This window comes from Phaseolus vulgaris, chromosome 5 (assembly GCF_051622355.1).
Source record: "Phaseolus vulgaris cultivar YP4 chromosome 5, ASM5162235v1, whole genome shotgun sequence".
In the NCBI taxonomy this organism is placed as follows: domain Eukaryota; kingdom Viridiplantae; phylum Streptophyta; class Magnoliopsida; order Fabales; family Fabaceae; genus Phaseolus; species Phaseolus vulgaris.
In genome coordinates, this window is record NC_143502.1 from 16,022,894 (window position 1) to 16,031,899 (window position 9,006).

Consider the following 9,006-nt stretch of genomic DNA (forward strand, 5'->3'; position numbering starts at 1 on the left):
ATCTTTAGATCCTTGCAAATATTTCAGAATTCTCTTTGCTGCATTGTAGTGTGATTCTCTTGGATCAGATTGATATCTAGCACATAGACATACAACAAACATAATGTCAGGCCTGCTGGCAGTTAGATATAATAAGGAACCAATTAAACCCCTATATTTCGTTTGATCCACTGATTTTCCTGCAGAATCTTGATCCAGCTGACAACTTGTTGAAATAGGAGTGTTGATTGCTTTGCATTGATTCATATCAAACTTCTTGAGTAGTTCCTTGCAGTATTTTTCTTGGCTTATGAAAATCCCATCCTTGAGTTGCTTAACTTGTAGACCAAGGAAGAAATTCATTTCCCCTAACATTGACATCTCAAACTCACTTTTCATGGTTTTCACAAAGTCTTCACACATCTCTTCATTTGTGGATCCAAAGATAATATCATCTACATAGACTTGCACAAGTATGATATCTTCACTTTTCTTCTTTAGAAAGAGAGTTTTATCTGAATTGCCACGGCCATATCCTTGAGACAGCAGAAATTCACTTAGCCTTTCATACCATTGCCTAGGTGCTTGCTTTAATCCATATAAGGCTTTCTTAAGCATGAACACATGTTCTGGATTCTTGTGATCTTCAAACCCTGGAGACTGAGATACAAACACCTCTTCATTGATGTAGCCATTTAGAAATGCACTCTTGACATCCATTTGAAACAGCTTGAAACCTTGTATGCTGGAAAATGCTAGAAGAAGTCTGACAGCTTCAAGACGTGCTACTGGTGCATAGGTTTCACCAAAATCAATACCTTCTTCTTGGTTATACCCTTTAGCAACCAGTCTTGCTTTATTTCTAGTGATAGCTCCATGTTCATCCATCTTGTTCCTGTACACCCACTTGGTTCCTATGATGTTCATCTCATGCTTCCTTGGAACCAAAGTCCACACTTCATTGTATTCAAACTGGTTCAGCTCTTCCTGCATTGCTGTTATCCAATTGTTGTCTTGCAGTGCTTCTTCCAGGCTTTTAGGCTCAATCTGTGACACAAAAGCTACTGTTCTGCAGAAGTTGTTGAGTGAATTCCTTGTTGATACTCCTTTCTCAATTTTACCAATTACATTGTCAAGAGTGAGATCCCTTGGAGTCTTCCATTCTTTAGGCAGTCCTGCATTCACAGTAGATTCTTTGACAGAATTTGGATTAGTAGCATCAAGCTCACTAGATTGATTCTGTTGCATAATTGTTCTTAAATCATCCAACCAGGTTCATCCATAACAGATTTGGGCACAGAAAAATTTGTTTCATCAAACACAACATGTATAGATTCTTCAACAGCAAGCAATCTTTTGTTATATACTCTATAAGCATGACCATTTATAGCATAACCAATATGTATTCCTTCATCTGATTTAGGATCAAACTTCCCGAGATTATCTTTACCATTATTTAAAACAAAGCATTTGCAGCCAAACACCCTAAGATGACTAATGCTAGGCTTCCTACCTTTATACAATTCATAGGGAGTTTTCTTAAGAATTGGTCTAATCAATGTTCTGTTAAGCACATAAGAAGCAGTATATACAGCATCAGCCCAAAAATATTTAGGTAAACCAGATTCATTTAGCATAGTCCTAGCTAACTCTTCTAGTGATCTATTCTTTCTTTCAACAACACCATTTTGTTGGGGTGTCCTAGGAGCAGAATAACTATGTATGATCCCATGTTTTTCACAATATTTATCAAACTTTGCATTTTGAAATTCTCCCCCATGATCACTACGAATCTGTTTTATCCTATTTTCATTCTCATTATGCAGAACCTTAGCAAGTTTCTTAAAGGCTTTATATGCATCATTTTTAGAAGCAGGAAACAAAGTGCATGTATATCTTGAAAAGTCATCAACAATCACCAAAGCATAGTAATTTCCAGCTAAGCTAGCAGTCCTAGATGGTCCAAACAAATCCATATGTAAAACATCCAAAGCTTTATTTGAAGAAACCATATCTTTTGACTTAAAGGAAGTTCTAATCTGTTTTCCCTTTACACAAGCATCACACAACCTGTTATTTTGAAACTTTATGTTTGGTAAGCCAGAAACAAGTTCCTTAGATTTTAGCTTGTTCAAGTGATTTGTGTGCATGTGAGCTAGTCTCCTATGCCACAGCCATGACTCATCATTTTTAGATAGCAAACACTCATTTTCAGAACAACTCTTTATAATGTCAAGGAGATAAATGTTGTTTACCCTTTTTCCAGTGAACAACACCTTACCAGAATTTTCATTTGAAATTGTACAAGTATTGGCTTCGAAATTGACCTTGTATCCCTTGTCACACAGCTGGCTAATGCTTAGAAGACTATGTTTTAGCCCTTCAACATATAGGACATTCTCAATAGTAGTTGAGTCTTTAGTACCAACATCTCCTCTTCCAAGAATTTGTCCTCTATTGTTATCTCCATATGTGACATGCCCTTCAGCTTTGAGTTTCAGATTTATGAACTGAGTCACATCACCAGTCATGTGCTTTGAGCAGCCACTGTCTAGATACCACTGGTTTCTCCTGCTGTTTTTCTGCAACAAAACAGATTTAGCACATATGGTACCCCTTTAGTCTAGGGTCCAGCATGATTAACACCTTTCCTTAGGAAGCCATTTGGCCAATCCTTTAGGAACAAGATATCTCCTAGCCTTACATGTTCTAGATACATGACCAGATTTCATACAATAAAAACATGTTGCAGTATGCATTGTTTTTGAATTACTAAAGGAGGAAAAACCTGTTTTGGAAGGAACAAAGAAACTGGACAGCTTTTTCACATTACCTTTCATTTCAGGATTATATCCTAAACCATTTTTATTGAAAACAGCATTCTGTGAACCTAATAAGGTTTCAAGATTTTATCTTCCCTTAGTGAAATTTGAAAGCGTTTTCAACAAATACTCAACCTGTTTTTCCAGCTTTTTGCAATTATCACACGTTTTAATTGATGCATGCAAACATGTCAATTCAAGACTAATTAATTCAGTTTTAGCTTTGTGCAGTTCTTCTTCAAGAGCTTTGACCTTTGGTTCAAGTACCTTATTTACTTTATTCAATCTGTTGCACATTACAGCCAACCTGTTTGCTTCATCATGTGTTTCCTTAAAGGCTAATAGCAGTTGATCATAGTTTTCAGAATCAGTGGAGAAATTACTTACTGAGTCAGAGTTGGATCCCTCATCATTCACCATGAAGCAAAGATTTGCTTTTTCACTTTCAGTTGAAGAATCACTAGATGAGGATACATCATTTTCTTCCCATGAGATATATGCTCTTCTACCTTTCCCTTTGTCATTCCTCTTGCTTGCTGATTTTTCTTTACTTTGATTGTTTGGACAATCAGCTTTTATATGACCTGATTTACCACATCCAAAGCACGTGTAATTGGAAGAATTTAAATCAATAGGTTGTTTGGAATACCTCTTTCTCTGCTGAGTTCTGTCACGGTTTTTCTTTCTAAGAAATCTGCTAAATTTTCTGGTGAGCAGACTCACAGTCTCATCATGTTCTGGATCACCTTCTTCCTCACTTGTATCATGTTCCATGGTAGTTTTCAGACCAATTCCTTTGGCCTTCATTTCCACTGTTTCTTGTTCTTTCAATCTTTTCAGCTCAATTTCATGTTCTATCAGCTTTCCAAAAAGTGCAGCAGTGGACATCTTGGATAAATCTCTGGATTCTGATATTGCTGTTACCTTAGGCTGCCAGCTCCTATCAAGACATTTTAATACCTTAATGTTAAGCTCTTCCTTGTCAAAGACTTTACCAAGGCCAGTGAGGTGATTTACAATGTGTGTAAATCGTTTCTGCACATCTGCAATACTTTCTTCAGATTGCATTCTGAATAGCTCATACTCCTGAATTAGTGAGTGCTTCCTTGCCCGTTTCACATCATCAGTTCCTTCATGAGTCACTTCTAGTACATCCCACATCTCCTTTGCTGAGTTACATTGAGAGACTCTAAAGAACTCATCCATATTCAGTGCAGAGGTGATGATATTCTTGGCTAAAGAATCATATTGGGCCTTCTTCTTCTCAGTTTCACTCCATTCAGACCAAGGCTTCTTTATTGTTTCATCTTTGACAACCTGCATAGGTATAAAAGGTCCACTGACCACGGCATCCCAGATTCCCATGTCAATAGATTCCATAAAGATCTTCATCCTGATTTTCCAGAAAGCATAGTTAACACCACCAAACATAGGAGGTCTATTAATAGATGCACCTTCAGCAAAAGGCATTTTAAACTCAGACATCATACACACACTTGAGCAAAATACAAGCCCTAGCTCTTGATACCAATTGTTGGGTCTATTAGTGTCTAAGTTCAAGAGGGGAGGGGTGAATTGAGCTTATAAAATTTTCGCAAGAACACACAATTTTTCAGTATTCCAGAGGCAAAAAGAACAGATTGTTTTTACATGAAACAGATTAATTCTTCAGAGCAGTCTTGGCACAATTTGAATTTTGTTCAATGTAAAATTGTGTTCAACAAGAAATATAACAGAACTAGATCAGCTTAATATTGTGAGGATGAAGGATACAGCTATGCTTAGAAATCAATCAAAAGCTACACAACACAAGATTTCAAGAAGTATGATCTTTTCTCAGGTTTTAATGAATGATCAGTTTGTTCACAATTCACTTAAACCATTATATGCAGCAACCTTGTTTATGATCAGAAAACTTCAACAAATCAGGAAGAACAGTTTTCACTTAACCCAGAATTAACAGATTCAATTTAAAAAGAACAGATTTAGTTCTTGACAGAATTAAGCAAAAACCAGAAAAGAGTGCAGGGATGAGAATACAAGATACACACGTTTTTATACTGGTTCACTCATACAGAGCTACATCCAGTCTCACCTTACCCCAAGGTGGAATTCACTAAAAACAGTACCAATCACTTACAAAACCAGCAGTTCTTGAACACTACAAGAACAACACACACAATGTTGAAAAACCCTATTTCAGCACACCTTGCACTCCAAGAAACCCTATCAAGGAGTGACTAACACTTACACCTTTACAAAACAGAATAAAGGAAAGATTACACCTGAAAAGAAGATGCAAGAACTCAAAACCAATAGTTCAATTTGCTGCAGAACTGCACCAGCACCTTCACCAAGATTCAAGGTTTCCTAGAACAAGCACACTCGAAAATCTCTTTGGAAAACCTTTCAAAAACTCTTTCAATCCTTCTTCTCACATGGAAATTGTTTGATCTCTGTCAAAAGCGTAATTCCTCAGCACTAATTCATGTGAGAGAGTTATTGTTTATATAAAAACCAGTTTCTAACTTCTTTTCAAAAAACAGTTGAAAAGCAGTTAAGAAAACAACAGATTCAGTTTTGAACTTAACAGATTTATTTTGTAAAAACTGCCAACTCATCTTAACAGAAATAACTGTCTGAGTGGTACCTTTGGTGCCCTAACTAACTTGTGAAAAAACCTTTCAGCACACCAAAAAATAAACCTGTTCTTTCACAGTAAAACAGATTAAAGTATAATACACAGGCCAGCTCAGCTTAACTGAAATAACGAACTGAGCTTTCCCTTGGTGCCTTAACAGAAATTTAGAAAGCCTTTTAACAGAGAAGAAATAAACAGATTCTTTCTCCATAAAACAGATTTATTTGTGTCCTGTTTTAAAACTGTTAAAACCATTTTAAAAAGCTTTTCAAAAACCATTTAACGAAAGCCTTTTTAACAGAGAAGAAATAAACAGATTCTTTCTCCATAAAACAGATTTATTTGTGTACTGTTTTAAAAATGTTAAAAACATTTCAAAAGCTTTTCAAAAACCATTTAACCACATCATGTGCTTGATCTAGACTTGGTTAGGCATCTAGGATAGGTTACACAGCAAAAAGGCAATCATACACACTTACAAGCCTAATTACAAATGGATCTAAAAACCTATTACAATCTTCAAAGCACTCAAGCCATTTTCTTCATCAAACACACATCAAGCCTTGGTAGGGAAGAAGCTTCCTCCAGCTTCAACAGCTGAAACCTCCTCCCTCACCTCTATTGTGAACTGGAGGGTATATCTAGACAGCGAGCTCGAGTTCCTGGGTAGGGCGTTTGGGAGAGAGAGCGACGCTTACATCTCGGTTCGTCTCTGTGCAGAGGGCGAACCTGTGTGCATAGACAACCGTGCCAACGAGGGAGAACCCTTCTTCTTCTTTTACCAAACGGTCTTTAAACGCATTAGGAAGCGCCTCCCCTTTACCAGATTCGAGAGGGAGCTGCTAACCGAAGTGAACGTTGCCCCTGCCCAGCTGCATCCCAACAGCTGGGCCTTTGTGGGGGCCTTCTGTATTCTTTGCAACCATTTCGGCCATCCACCTTCCGTAGACGTCTTTCTTCAGTTTTTCGAAGCCAAGAATCCTGGGAAGAACCTCTGGGTAAGCTTCAGCAGGGTGACAAGAAGAGTCATCCTCACCCTGTTTTAGCAATCTTACAAGGGTTTCAAGGGGAAATTCTTCAGGGTGTGTTGTTCAGAGCATGATCGCACCTCTTTGGATGGGTTCCCTTTGTACTGGGTGGGGAAATTAACCTTTAAAAAAGCCAAGACTCTTGATGAGCTATCCTTTGCTGATCGTGAGGTGTGCCAAGTGCTGGTTAGCCTTGGGGCAGTCTTCAACACCGTCGAACTCATCAAGAATGAGTACAGCCCATTCGGACTTGCTGGCTACATCGGTATAGAAACCTGCTTCTGACTTTTCCCTTATCTCTACTCTGCTTTACTCTTATCTGTTACCTCATACTTATGCCTGTGCTGATTTCTTACTTAACTTTGTCTTGCCAAGTTCTCATCTCTTCTTGTTCTGGGTGTAGGCATGATGATGAACGAAGATAAGCGAGCAAGGCTGGATGAGGTCTTGGCTCTTCGTGAAGAGGCGGCCACTGGTGCAGGTGCCCCAGCTCTCTCTGCTCCATAGGTCGCACCAGCCGCTCCTTCTCCTGCCCTCTCAGCCCCCCTTGACGTTGTGCTTCTGGTTGCCGTTGGGGCTTCTCCTACTCAAGCCCCCCTTGAGAAAGGCAAGAGAGTGGTGGAGATTGTGTCTGACAATGATGCAGACACCACAAATGACCTTGTTTTCAAACGGCGTAGGGCAGGGTGGCGGTAGCGGCCAATTCCCACTTTTCCTCCGCTAGGCGCCCTGGACTCGCTCAGGGATCACCCACCCAGCGCCTCATCCCCCCAAAGCCTCTTTGCGCTCGAGGGTGGCGGTGAAAGCGTCCCTAAGTCTGCCCATGGGAAGCTCAAGTGAAAAGGTTGTGCGGGAGAGCCTGACTGTCAGCCTTGGCGAGTTCTTTGCCCAATCTGACGCCTTTTCTCACGAGGCGGAGTCAAAAGCAAAGGAGCAGCTGGCTTTGGCTGAAGAATTGGATCTGGCGAAGGAGCAACTGGCCCAACAGGCTCAGGTCTTCTCCAACCGTGAGACCTCACTACAACAGAAAGTAGGTGCCCTTCGCTAGGCTAATGTAGAAACCAACAATAAACTCTTTGACAAGAGCCAAGAGTACACCACCCTGTAGGCCCGGGTTGTGCCGCTGCGTACCCAGGTGGTGGCACTCGAGGAGGAAGCCGTGGCCAACAAAGCTAGGATGGTCAAACTTGAAGAGTGGGCCACGGAATGGGAGGTGCAGTTGGGGAAAGTGGAGGCTGAGCTCACTGCACAAACTGAAGCCCTTGAGAGGGCCAAGGCGAACTTACCACACAGGCTGAAGCCTTCGGGAGGGCCAAGGCGGAGCTCATCGACGATGCCGCCGAAGCCTATGCAGCGGGGTTCGAGTATGCTCTTTCTCAGGTTGCTTGCAAGCATCCTGAGATGGACGTCTCCTCCTTCGCGACGTCGAACCATATTGTGGATGGGCAGATCGTGCCTAAGCGCCCTCAAAAGGAGCTTGTGTAACTTGGCTGAAATTGTGCCCTTTTGTCGTTTTTCCTTGCTAACCATTCTGCCTTTAACTGCCAACTTGCTAACAACACTTTAATGCTAATATCTTTAACATACGTTGACTTTGAAATATTCTGAACCTTAGGTAGCACGCTCCCTAGCCATTCTGCTCCCTTTGCGTCAACTGCTTGGCCACCTGTGATGGAGGCGGGCATGCGTGAACCTTTAGCTGGCCTTACATTAACTCTTCTTAGATAAGGGAAATTCTTTTGTTGATCCTTACCCCTGCTTTATGGTTAGGGAGAGTATACTAATTGGCCTCATCTTTGCCCCTAAGGCAACAGAGGACTTAACTGAGAATCATTTTGCTTAGCCTTGGCGTTCACACTTGAGAGGAGGCATCCTACGCGGGAGCTATCACTCTCTCTCAAGGCTTCTGGCCTCAAGGCGTGTGACTGGCCTTGTCTTTACCTAAAGGCAAATGAGGACTCAACTGTCCGAGCCCTGCTGTTCGTATTTGGCGTCCACACTCGAGGGGGAGGCGTCCTAACGGAAGCTGCCACTCCCTCTCAAGGTGTCTAAACACCAAAACGACAGGTTCGTCTCTGTGCCGAATCTTGCTGTTCGTACTTGGCGTCCACACTCGAGGGGGAGGCATTCTAACGGAAGCTGCCACTCCCTCTCGAGGTGTCTAAACACCAAAACGACAGGTTCGTTTATGCATTGTACAAAAATTCGAGAATGTGTATACTTCAATCTCATTTTTATTGGGTGACCTCGTTAAAAAACCCTTAAAAAGGGAAAAAGAGAGTCCCCTTGAAACTTTGTACAATACTAGAGTTCAACTGAAATAAAACTTGAGATTGGCTACATTCCAAGTGCGAGGAATTGCGCCTCCCTCCAAAGCCTCAAGTTTGTACGCCCCGTTGCCAAGGACCTTCGTCACCCTGAAAGGACCCGTCCACTTGGGGGACAACTTGTTCTCCAACTGATATGGGTGAGCTTTCCGCATCACCAGGTCGGCGACCTGGAACTAGTGGGGTCTCACCTTCGAGTTGTGCTTGTA